The sequence below is a fragment of the Macaca thibetana genome, chromosome 5 (genome assembly GCF_024542745.1).
Source record: "Macaca thibetana thibetana isolate TM-01 chromosome 5, ASM2454274v1, whole genome shotgun sequence".
Taxonomy (NCBI): Eukaryota; Metazoa; Chordata; class Mammalia; order Primates; family Cercopithecidae; genus Macaca; species Macaca thibetana.
In genome coordinates, this window is record NC_065582.1 from 144,302,752 (window position 1) to 144,315,675 (window position 12,924).

The 12,924-nt window shown below is 44.0% G+C and overlaps 1 long non-coding RNA gene across 1 annotated transcript in view; it reads left to right on the top strand.

Annotated features, from left to right (window-relative positions):
* The first annotated feature begins 4,057 nt into the window (after positions 1-4,057).
* Positions 4,058-12,924, top strand: part of LOC126955202 (uncharacterized) — a 94,860-nt gene continuing 85,993 nt past the window's right edge. The window contains exon 1 of the long non-coding RNA XR_007725836.1: positions 4,058-4,151. This is a non-coding gene — a long non-coding RNA (uncharacterized LOC126955202). The remainder of the gene's footprint in view (positions 4,152-12,924) is intronic.

Consider the following 12,924-nt stretch of genomic DNA (forward strand, 5'->3'; position numbering starts at 1 on the left):
GTTTGGTTTCTTGTCATAGAAGATCTCTGCAGACTTTCCATTGTCAAATTTTAACTTCAAAACTTATGCCCTAGGAATCCTCTTCACCAACAGAAAGAGCATATTTGCCTCTTTTTAGATGTATTACCATCCAAAGTTTCTGTTATTCTGTTACTAGTTTAATAGTAAAGGAAGATGAAAAAGTTCTCATAGACACCCCTGAAAGACTCTAGGGGGAAGACATAGGGATAAAAAAATGAAGTCCACAATATCTGGAGTATTACGAAGAGGTTTTGGAAATTCTTTATTGTTTCTTATCTCAGTAACACAAATTCCATATTTTGGTCAAGAACATAATCATAAGAGATCATTTCCCCAGCCTACATTCTCTTGTGGCCCTGCCTCAAGGAAACTCTGTAGGAAGTGAGTTAAATGACATGATGTCTGGAATATGCTTTAATAAACACCAGCAAGAAAGAAAGAAAGAGAGAAGAGAAAGGGAGAAAGAAAGAGAGAAGAGAAAGGGAGAAAGAAAGGAAAAGAAAAGAGGGAGGGCAGGAGGAAAAAGAAAAGATAGGTGAGCAATAGAGATGAGAAGATGGGCTAGGCAGAACTGAAACACAACTGGCAACATGTTGATGACTGTAGCTGGCTGAAGGGAACTTATAAAATCGAAATGCAACTCTTTTTTTTCTTCTTTTCTTTCTTTCTTTTTTTTTTTTTTTTTTTTTTTGAGACAGAATCTCGCTCTGTCACCCAGGCTGGAGTGCACTGCAACCTCCACTTCCCGGATTCAAGCAATTCTCCTGCCTCAGCCTCCCAAGTAACTGGGACAACAGGCGCCCACCACCATACCCAGCTAATTTTTGTATTTTTAATAGTGACGGGGTTTCACCGTGTTGACCAGGCTGGTCTTGATCTCCTGACCCCAGGTGATCTGCCCCCCTCGGCCTCCCAAAATGCTGGGATTACATGCGTGAGCCACTGCGCCTGGTCAGTGCACTTAATATTCTTAGGAAATATTTGCTGACCATATTTTTAAACTTTGTTCTGGCGAGACATGGTGGGTTATGCCTATAATCCCAGCACTTTGGGAGGGCGAGGAGGGAGGATCGCTTCAGCTCAGGAGTTCAAGACCAGCCTGGGCAACATGGTGAGACCCTATCTCTACAAATAAAAATATAATTAGCTGGGCAGGGTGGCACATGTCTGTAGGCCCAGCTACTCAGGCAGCTGAGGTGGGAGGCTCACTTGAGCCCAAGAAGTGGCAGCTGCAGTGAGCAGCGGTGGCACCACTGTACTCCAGCTTGGATCAACAGTGAGGCCGTGTCTCAAAAAAAAAAAAAATTGTTCTGTTGACTTATCTTTTTTATATTCTTTGGAGCAGAGTGAATGATTTGAGAAAACCAAAAGCAGGGGAATGAAGGGCCACATGGATCAGAAAGGTATGGGAACTAAAATATACTGAGGAAAAACGAGGGAGGCTAAAGGAATGAGGAAAACAAAAGCAAAAACAAAAAAGGACAATTCACTGGATTATGGAAGTCTCCTCCAGCTCATTTGCATTGGCCTCAGAAACAAAATGAAAACCAAGAGTTCCTCAACCCTCCCTCAAGTTCGCTTGTGGACTGACTTGTTATCACTTTCCTTTAATTCTGAAAAAAACACTTTAATTTTCCTTTAATTACCTTGTCCATGACTTCATGGAATTCTCTTCCTTGGATCGCTTGTTGTAAATCTCTTACTCCAGGCTCCTCTCAATCTGAGTTACTAGAAAGGTGTTTTCTCTGAAATTTGTTGTGGTGCATGTTTACCCTAGAGAATAGCAACGTGCCCAGAAGGACACGTTCAGACCTGGGCAACCCAGCCCCAGGCCAGGCCCCTCTTCCTGCCTTGTGTTTCAGGCAGCCTCAGTCTCTTCATTTACCGAGAGGGGATTAAGCTAGGGCCCTTTCAGCAGTGTTTCTCCAAAGGCCATGAAATACCTGGGAATCTTGTTAAAATGCAGACCTGGCCGGGCACAGTGGCTCACGTCTGTAATCACAGCGCTTTGGGAGGCCGAGGCGGGCGGATCGCTTGAGGTCAGGAGTTCAAGACTAGCCTGGCTAACATGGTGAAACCTCATCTCTACTAAAAATACACAAATTAACTGGGCGTAGTGGCATGCGCCTGTAACCCCAGCTAGTTGGGAGGCTGAGGCAGGAGAATCGCTCAAACCCGAGGGGCAGAGGTTGCAGTGAGCCGAGATCGCGCCACTGCACTCCAGCCTGGGTGACAGAGCTAGAGTCTATCTCAAAAAAAAAAAAAGCAGACCTGACTCACAAAGTCTTCAGTGGGCCTGTGATTCTGCATTTCTATTGAGTTTCCAGGCGCATTGAGGACAATACCCTGAGGCCCTCTGGCCTTCCTCTGCCCTGTCTGCAGCCGAAAGAGTGAATAGACCCAGAGGGTGGTGCCCACCCAAAGCCCATTCCCTCCCTTTTTTGTACCACTCTCTGGGTCCTGGATCCCAGCACTCCCTACTCAAAGAGGCCAAAAGTTGTTTCTAGGCCGCACAGAAGCCTCTACCTGATTTTAAGAGGTTCTAGCGGGAGGTGTTTCAACATTTGTACACATAGGCTGGGATGCCCAGACACATATATGGGAGGCCCCTTGCAGTGCAAGAGGAAGTCAGGTATGGGAAGAAAGAGGAAGTCAGAGGAACAGACTCAGGCTGGTGGCTTTCATGTCTTTTCCTGCCCTGGCTTGAAAATGTGAGAATGGGCCTGTTGTCCAGTATGTCATAGAGACTCTGTAAATGGTGGTAGAGGGTATAAGAGATTGATTGAATAAACAACAAAAGGAATGTTTTTCCTTAGCAATTCCATAGTATTAAACCACACACATTACAATTTTGTGTTAGGGCATCTGTCTTCCCCATTAGTCTGACCTCCTTTTTCTTTATTGGATCCTAGGACCTAGCACATAGCGGGTGCTTAGTAAATGTTGAATAAATAACTGGCTGAAACAATGCGTGGCTATTCGAGAACTTGTTGCAACTGAGTGACATCCGTTTCACGACTATACAGAAGTGCAGCAGAGGAGAGCAGGATGAATTCCCAGGCAGGGGGTATTACAGAGTCATCTCCTGGTGATTTAATCGTAACTGTAGTGCATCAAGAACAGTCCAGTGTGTCAGCACTGCCAGAATAGGGCAGTCACCAGCCCATCCCCCATGGAGACAGTGGTGACACTTGTCCTAGAGAATAGAGGTATGATGCAAAGAAAATCGACCAGCACAGGAAAGTGTGCCTCTTACTAATCACATGACCTTGAGCAAGGTCATTTCAGGGTACTACACTTCAGCTTTTGTGTCTCTAAAATGAGGGGTGTGGGAAGGAGTAATCCTTACCTTGAAAGATTATTGTAAGGATTCAAAATAAAACATGTAGCAGGGACGCAAAATAAAACATGGAGTGTGGCACAGAGTTGGCGCTTCATAACCAGTAGGTATTAGTATTATTACCCACCACCAGCTGATTTGAATCTGTAATCAAATAATCATGGAAGGTTTCCTGCTAACCAGAGTAGGCCTGTTCCCGGATTAAATTGAATAGATTATTTATAGTTCCCCTTCATTCATTCCCTTCTTCATTAAATATGCCCATTCATAACCACTGGCAAGTGAATGTTGATTATTCATTTTTACAGTTGTTCTCCTGAGACATGTCCAAAGCTAGGAGAAGAGGAGGATAAGAGTGGGTATCAGATGACCACAGTGTAAGGAAAGGACTTACTGGACAGACCTTATTTCAGCTGGATTTCTACAAGGTGTAGCCCCAAGCACAGGTGGGCATTTAATAAGTATCTGATTAGTCTGTGATTCCATATTATGTCAGTAGAGATGTAATTTATTAACATGGGCTCCTGGCATCCTTCCAGTGCATGTATAATAGAATGACATTTTTCATGCAGAAATATAAATTAAATTAATTGGCATCCATATTTAATTGAAACTTCCTTGACAGTAGATGGATTCTCCCCTAACACCACCCCTTTCTCAGCAAGGGGCATTTCCTTCTGAGTGCTTGCAGACTGAAGAGAGGCCAGCCCCCATTCCTGGGGCTCCCCGAGGAGCTGGCTTTCAGCAGGGTTTAGAGCAGCACGAAAAGTGAACTGACCCTGGAAAAATGGTAAGTTGCTGCTCAGCGGCCATGTGTGCTTTTTGGTGGGGGAAATATTTTATGGAGAAGAAAGAAAACACAGAGGGTTCTTGTCTTGTTTCTGTCTTCTTACTTCCCTTTTCACCTTTACCAGCCATAACAGAATGTTTTGAGAATTTTTAAGTCACCTTTAAAGTTTGTAAATCATGTGGAAATGATTTACAATTTTGCAGCTTTTTTTTTTTTTGAAAGCTGTTATGTAATTGCTTGCCAAAGGTATCTTTTATTTTAATTTTTCTCCTTCTCAAGTAGTCTGGGTCTGCTTAGCTCTGTTGGTAACTTAAAGGGCCAGTAAGACAAAAGTCTTGATTTCGTTCCTGTGGGTCACTAGGTTTCCTCTGTATCGGGAGTACAGAATGCGCACTTGACTCTGGCTTGCAAACACCTGCTGTGAGTTATTCAAGGACATCAGCCAGAAAAGTTGGATGTAATAGATACAATCAGATATGCAGTATGGCAAATGAAGTCAACGTGATGCCCTCCCACAGCAAATGGGTCAATAGTGCTATCTTCGCAAATGATGATTCAAAACGCCTACCACCTGGCATGCCCTTCATCCTATCATCAGAATTGTACTTTGAGGATTATTTCTGCTTTGTATGTCCACCTTCTGATTTTGTTCAACCACTCATTCTGTAATCACCCTCATTTTGTACTTCTTTAAGGTACATTTTGTCATCAAAGACAGAAAGAAAACTTGTTCTTAACATCTTTCTTGGTTTCTCTACTTGAATTGGAATTGAAGTAGCAACCATAGTTGTAGCTATCTGCAATACTATTCCAGTTCAGCATGTCAAAGACTGAGATTCAGTAACTCTTTTTTTTTTTTTTAGACAGAGCTTTGCTCTGTCACCCCGGCTGGAGTGCAATGGTGTGATCTCAGCTCACCGCAACCTCTGCCTCCCAGGTTCAAGCGATTCTCCTGCCTCAGCCTCCCAAGTAGCTGGGATTACAGGCATGCACCACCATGCCCAGCTAATTTTTGTATTTTTTAGTAGAGACAGGTTTTCTTCATGTTGGTCAGGCTGGTCTCGAACTCCCGACCTCAGGTGATCTACCTACCTCAGCCTCCCAAAGTGCTGGGATTACAGGAGTGAGCCACTGCACCCTGCCAAGATTGAGTAACTCTAGTTTATATGCTACACCCCTCCCCTCATCCTAAAAAGGGTCTCCGTCACCCAGGCTGGAGTGCAATGGTGCCATCTTGGCTCACTGCAACCTCAACCTCCCAGGCTCAAGCAATCCTCCCACCTCAGCCTACCAAGTAGCTGCGACTACAGGCATGCAACCCCAAGCCCAGCTAATTTTTTACATTTTTGGTGGCTACAGGGTTTTACCACATTTCCCAGGCTGGTCTCAAACTCCTGAGTTCAAATGATCTGCCTGCCTTGGCCTTCCAAAGTCCTGAGATTACAGGTGTGAGCCACCGTGCTTGGCCTACTGTCTGGTTCTAAATTTAGGTTACTTTATTGATAAGAGAATTATTTATATCCCCCATACAGGACCTATCTTTCCAATCTATCTTGCCTGATTTTTCTCCTGGTCTGAGCATAATTTCTCTGCCTTATTCTTGTAAAGTACCCCACTTTCTCCCATTCTGTGTTGGCTTAGAGGGACTGTCAATCAGTGCTTCACTCCTGGCCAAGGGTTGGGCCTGAGATCTTGCTGAAGCAATCAGAATTCCTTATCTCTCTGGGCCCATCTGTCTACAAGATGTGTTATGTGGACAGTGGGGTTGAGTGGGGCTTCTCCTCCTTCTACATTGTGAACTGTGTGCTTGGGGGAGTCAAAGACATGCTCCCTGCCTTGTAGACTAGGCCTAAGTGAGAATAAGGCCAACTCAGAGGCAAGAGAAGCAAAAGAGAGAAACCTAAAATGTTGGACCCGGTTGCACTTGCAGGTAGCACTGTGCTGCTCATCCCTATGACATGAGACAATACACTGACTTTCAGCTTAATTCAGTCTGGATTGGGGTTTTGGGGGCTTTTTTTGCTTGTTTGTTGGTTTTTTGAGACAGGGTCACCCAAGCTAGAGTGCAATTTTGCCATCACGGCTAACTGCAGCTTCTACCTCCCAGGCTCAAGTGATCCTCCCATCTCAGCCTCCGAAGCAGTTGAAACCACAGGCACATGCCACCACATCTAGCTAATTTTTAAATTTTTTGTAGAGACATGATCTCACTATGTTGCCCAGGCTGCTCTCAAACTCCTGGGGTCAAGCAATCCTCCCACCTTAGCTTCGCAAAGTGCTGGAATTACAGGTGTGAGCCATTGCGACTGGCCTTGAATTGGGTTTTGGTCACATATAACTGAAGGCATCTTGACTGCTAAGATAAATATCATGGAGAGAGCTTTAATAAATGGTTGCTGCCTGTAGTTCTTGGGACAGTGACGCTATGAAAACAGAAGGATGTGAAAGCACAGCATCCCGAACTGTATCACGAAGGGACAGATGTTCCATCCACTTCATTTGGCCTTTGGGGCAGTGTGTTTCAGGCTGTAGGTCACAACACATCAGATGGGTCATGAAATCAATTTATTGGGACATAAAAGGCATTTTTTCAAACCTAGAAGACTAGAAAATAGAAAGCACATCACAAACAAATTAAAGGTAGATTTCATTTCATGATGTTTTATTTCAGGCATATGTGTATGAACATTTGTTCTTGGTAGTGATATAAAATATATTTTTTACTGAGGGACATGATCAAAACATTTGAAAGTCACTGCTTAGAACAAAACTGCATGACAAATTTGAACAGAGTAGAAGCGTCAAAAAATCTAGCATATTACTATTGATAGGTTCTTTAGAAAAAAAAATTTTTCTACTACTGATATTTTGTCCCTTCTTGCTAGGCATTCAAGTATACGAGAGATGGATGGGACACATGCTTGGAATTAAAGTAGTTAATTAAAAGTCTATCAGGCTGGGCACAGTGGCTCACGCCTGTAATCCCAGCACTTTGGGAGGCCAAGGAGGATATATCACAATATCAAGCGATTGAGACCATCCTGGCCAACATGGTGAAACGCTGTCTCTACTAAAAATACAAAAATCAGCTGGGCGAGGTGGTGCACACCTGTAGTCCCAGCTACTCGGGAGACAGAAGTAGGAGAATCGCTTGAACTCTGGAGGCAGAGTGCAGTGAGCTGAGATTGCACCACTGCACTCCAGCCTGGTAATAGAGCGAGACTCCGTCTCAAAAAAAAAAAAAAAAAAGTTTATCAGACTCTTCCAGTTTAAGAGTGCTTCTCTGGATTATTTATCCAGTTAGTCTGAAGCTCATCTCTTTATGAGGACTGTTTTGCTCCCTGGTCTTCACTCCTGAGTGTAAGAGGTAGGGGAGAGAAGTAGCTTACCTCACCCTGAGAAGGCAAGGGAGTCTGACCGCCCTCGCTGTTCTCTGGATCTCACTGTTGCCCGTGCAGGAGCGCTAGTCTGACCCGGTTTCTGGGAGGAATCCACTGAAGAAGTCTGTGGCTGGCAAGCACTTGGTTTATTTCTAGGTCCGGAAAGGGCCCATGACCCTCCCTTCCCAGCCTGCCCCTACTCTGGCTTTCATGGGTGCTGTGGATATCGCTATCCTCCCTGCACCCCTGTCTAGCTTGTAATGAGCAGTTGACCCCTGGTCATTGACCACAGGGTAAATCACCCTCACCATGTGATATGGTTTGGCTGTGTCCCCACCCAAATCCCATCTTGAATTGTAACTCCCACAATTTGCATGTGTTGTAGTGGGGACCGGGGGGGAGGTAATTGAATCATGGGGGTGGGTCTTTCCCATGCTATTCTCATGATAGTGAATAAGTCTCGAGAGATCTGATGGTTTTATAAAGGGGAGTTCCCCTGCACAAGCTCTTTACTCTTGTCTGCTGCCAAGTGAGACATGCCTTTCACCTTCTGCCATGGTTGTGAGGCCTCCCCAGCCACATGGAACTGTGAGTCCATTAAACCTATTTTTCTTCCCATTCTCAGGCATGTCTTTATCAGCAGCATGAAAATGTACTTAATACACCAGGGCAAAGCCACCACCCAGCACATCAGCTATCTTCCATGCTTCCCCATACAGCTTCAGGAACCCTTTAAATCCCTCCACAATCCACATAAACCTAGACAGGTTCCAAAGTGCTAGCTCAATCTCTTTATCCGCTTGGCCACCTCTCACTGCCATTTTAACTGGTTTCCCCACTTCGCAGCAAGCAGGACCACACATCATGGCTGACTCCCTCAAGAGCCCAAATAGAGAAAGAGGCAAACTCTACCCTGTTTGTGACCTTACTATGAAGTTTCTGCTACCCTCCCGTCTCACATGGACTTGGAAAGAAGTAACCAGAATACACTTGTCTCACCAATTGCTTCTTAACTTTGTACCCCTTCTTTTACCACACAATCCACTGGGGCCAGCAGGGACAGACTTTCCCTTTTCTTCCCATGGATCAGGAACTTCCCTGACATCATTTACTGAGTTCTTACGGAGCTCTTATGACTTTTTTTTTTTTTTTTTTTTGGACATGGAGTCTCCATAGCTCAGGCTGGAGAGCAGTGGCACGATCTCAGCTCACTGCAACCTCTGCTTCCCTGGTTCAAGTGATTCTTCTGCCCCAGCCTCCCGAGTAGCTGGGACTACAGATGCATGCCACCACACCTGGCTAATTTTGTATTTTTAATAGAGACAGGTTTTCACCATGTTGGCCAAGCTGGTCTCAAACTCCTGACCTCAAGTGATCTGCCCACCTCAACCTCCCAAAGTGCTGGGATTACAGGCATGCTACCTATGACTTTTAATAAACCAAAGTCAAACAGGCATAGCTCTTAATACATAAAGGAGAGCTTAAGGAATTGAGAAAATCTTCAACAGTCTCAAGACCATTGTCTCCCTATGAACTTAAAAAAGAAATTCCAAATTGGTAGCCAAAACGTGAGCATTGACCTTTTCTTCCTCTTTCTTTCCTGTTTTAACAAATTCTAAACATCTGGAGGCAAGTGGATGCCCTTGATTGAATAGGGGGAAGGTTATGAAAATTGTATTGTTAACATTTTTGACATAATTTAATAAACATTATCCTTTCACAAGAATAATTTATGTTAATAATTATCATCACATGTGATGGTCAGATTGAAATACACTTAGGTATTGTAAATACTTAGTGCCTGTATACATAAACACACACATGCACAAATATACTTAGTATTTCTACCATGAGATGTGAAGACAGTTGTTCACTATTATTTATAAGAGTGGATGAGCCTGTATAAGCATAGAAATAGCCCTACTTCTCAGTCCAAAAAAGGAATTTCTAAGCAGAAAACAAAGAAAATTTATTCTTCTAGACCAGTAGTCAGCAAACGTTTTCTGTAAAAAGCCGAAGAGCAAATATTTTAGGCCTTGCCCGCCATACGGTCTCTGTCACAATCACTCAGCTCTGAGGTTATGGTATGAAAGCAGCCATGGATGATACATAAGTGAATGGACATGGCTGTGTTCCAATAAAACTTTATTTATGGATACTGAAACTTGAATTTCATGTAATTTTCACTTGTCACAATTTTTTTTTTTTTTTTTTTTGAGATATAGTCTTGCTTTGTCACCCAGGCTAGAGTGCAGTGGTGCAAGCTCAGCTCACTGCAAGCTCGGCTCACTGCAACCTCCACCTCCCGGGCTCAAGCAGTTCTCCTGCCTTAGCCTCCTAGGTAGCTGGGACTACAGGTGCCCGCCACCATGCCCAGCTGACTTTTTATATTTTTAGTAGATACAGAGTTTCACCACATTGGCCAGGCTGGTCTTGAACTCCTGACCTGAAGTGATCCACTCGCCTCAGCCTCTCAAATTGCTGGGATTACAGGCGTGAGCCACCACACCCAGCCACAAAATGTTATTCTTATTTTAAGCTTTTTTCAACCACTTAAAAAGGTAAAAATCATTCACAACTTGTGGGCAATGTGAAACAGGTAGCAGGCTGGGTTTGGCCCAGAAGCCACAGTTTTCAGACTCCTGTCCTAGATCCCTTTTAAAACTTTAGGTATTTTCATTTATCTGTCCTTCTTGCTCATTTATGATGCAAGTTAATGTAGCAATGGCAGCAACCAAGGCCAGTTCTAACATACTAACTCCGCCACCACACCCAGCTTGCTAGCACTTAGAGGAGAAATGGCATCATACATCTGAGTTAAACAATGAATATGTGACCTGGGCATTTTGAGTGAGATCCTTCCAGATTTGCAAAATGCATTCAACTGACCGGAAGAAATTGGTGAAGACAAGGACCATGGTTCTTTATGTGCCCTCCCCAGTCCCCTGAGTTCTTTTTCTGGTTGGACACTGTATGAACACAGAGACCAGATTACAGACTCTGAATAAGAGTCTGAATAAGAGGAGAAGTTGGTGTGTGATGGACCTGCTCTAGCCACCATCTTTGTCAACTGACCGGAAGAAATTGGTGAAGACAAGGACCATGGTTCTTTATGTGCCCTCCCCAGTCCCCTGAGTTCTTTTTCTGGTTGGACACTGTATGAACACAGAGACCAGATTACAGACTCTGAATAGGAGTCTGAATAAGAGGAGAAGTTGGTGTGCGGTGGACCTGCTCTAGCCACCATCTTTGCGGGCCTGGGTAGTATTGCTGCCAAAACAATACCCTGCAACAAGTCACTGGAATTAATGTCTTGTGCTTTTGGCAAATCCATAAGAAGAAAAGTGAACCCATGAGTGACATGGAGGGAATAATTCAATTACCAAGATCAAGGTCTGATTCCTTAGCATCCAGGCCAAAAAAGGATACATCATGAGTCATCCAGAAAAATTTGCATTATAATCCATATATGATCAGTCTAAGAATTAAAAAAAAAAAATAGGTTGGGTGCAGTGGCTTATGCCTGTAATCCCAGCATTTTGGGAGGTTGAGGCAAGAGAATTGCTTGAGCCCAGGAGTTCAAGACCAGCCTAGGCCATATAACGGGACCCTGTCTCTACAAAAATAAAAATTAAAAAAAAAAAACCAGTTGGATGTGGTGATGTGTGCCTGTAGTCCCAGCTACTTGGGAGGCTGAGGGAGTAAGGTTGAAGCTGCAGTGAGCTATGATTCTGTCACTGCACTCCAGCCTAGATGATAGAGCCAGACCCTGTCTCAAAAAAGAAAAAGAAAGAAGGAAAGGGAAGGGGAGGGGAGGGGAGGGGAGGGGAGGGGAGGGGAAGAAGGAGGGAAGAGGGAAGGGAAGAGGTAAGGGAGCGGAAGGGAAAGGAAGGGAAGAGGGAAGGGAAGGGAAGAGGGAAGGGAAGGGAAGGGAAGAGAGAAGGGAAGGGAAGGGGTAAGGAAAGAGAAAGAAAGAAATAAGGGAAAGGAAGGGAAGGGAACGAAAGGGAAGGGGGAAGGAAAGAGAAAGAAAGAAGGGAAAAGAAAGGAAGGGAGGGGAGGAGAGGGAAGGGAAGGGAAAGGAAAGGAAAGGAAAGGAAGGGAAGGGAAGGGAAGGGAAGGGAAGGGAAGGGAAGGGAAGGGAAGGGAAGGGAAGGGAAGGGAAAAGAGAGAGAAAAGAAAAGAGGCCAGGTGCAGTGGTTCACACCTGCAATCTCAGCACTTTGGGAGGCCGACGCAGGCAGATCACAAGGTCAGGAGTTCGAGACCAATCTGGCCAACGTGATGAAACTCCTGTCTCTACTGAGGATGCAAAAATTAGCCGGGCGTGGTGGTGCGCGCCTGTAATCCCAGCTACTCGGGCGCCTAAGGCAGGAGAATCGCTTGAACCTGGGAGGTGGAGGTTGCAGTGAACTGAGATCGTGCCATTGCACTCCAGCCTGGCGACAAGGTGAGACTCCATCTCAAAAAAAGAAAAGAAAAAAAAAAATGTATGATACAGTTAGAAAATATTCCAATCCAAATAAAGTATATAAAATAGTTTTGCTATTTTATATCAGCTATCTGGAGCCTTCAGTCATCCACAACTCATTTCCACCAGGTCTTGGGTAGCCCTGGTTTACTGTAAAATTGCCTTCCGTAGGATTTGTCACAGTCGCTCAGGATGTTGAACTTGCAAGAGTCATTTATGGCAGTCTATATGAGGTTAGTTACAACTAATTTTTATATAACACTGATTTTATTACCCAAAGAAAATTCTAACTAAATAAACCAATGTGTGTAACATAATTTCTCACCAGAATTACACTGGGCATCAGCCTCCTAGCCATCATTCATTTTCACATTACATAATTTAACTGAATGAAAATATTTTAACATTTTGATGGTATGGCTAGACCTCAGAGGTTTCATTATAAGAAATAAAAATAACTTATTCATACAAGAAACACTGTTTTTAGAAGAACTTCATATAAAACGGTGATAATTAGTGAACATTGGTGTTTTTGATTCATTAACGGTAACCTTGTGATCGCTTTTTAAATTTGCATCCAGCCAAGTTGTTTCTACGGTTTAAAAAAAAATTATTTCCCTCCAAATAGAGGTCACAAAATTGCAGTTAATTTTGTATTACACTCTTTGGCGTGGAAGTTTTCTAAATCTTTTTTGTTTCTTTTAATTATTTGAGACAGAGTCTCCCTCTGTCGCCCAGGCTGGAGTGCAGTGGCACAATCTCTGCTTGCTGCAAACTCTGCCTCCCAGGTTCAAGTGATTATCCTGCCTCAGCCCCCTGAGTAGCTGGGGTTACAGGCGCCCGCCACCTCATCCAGTTAATTTTTTTCTTTGTTTTTAATAGGAGTTTTCACCATTTGGCTAGGCTGGTCTTCAACTGCGGA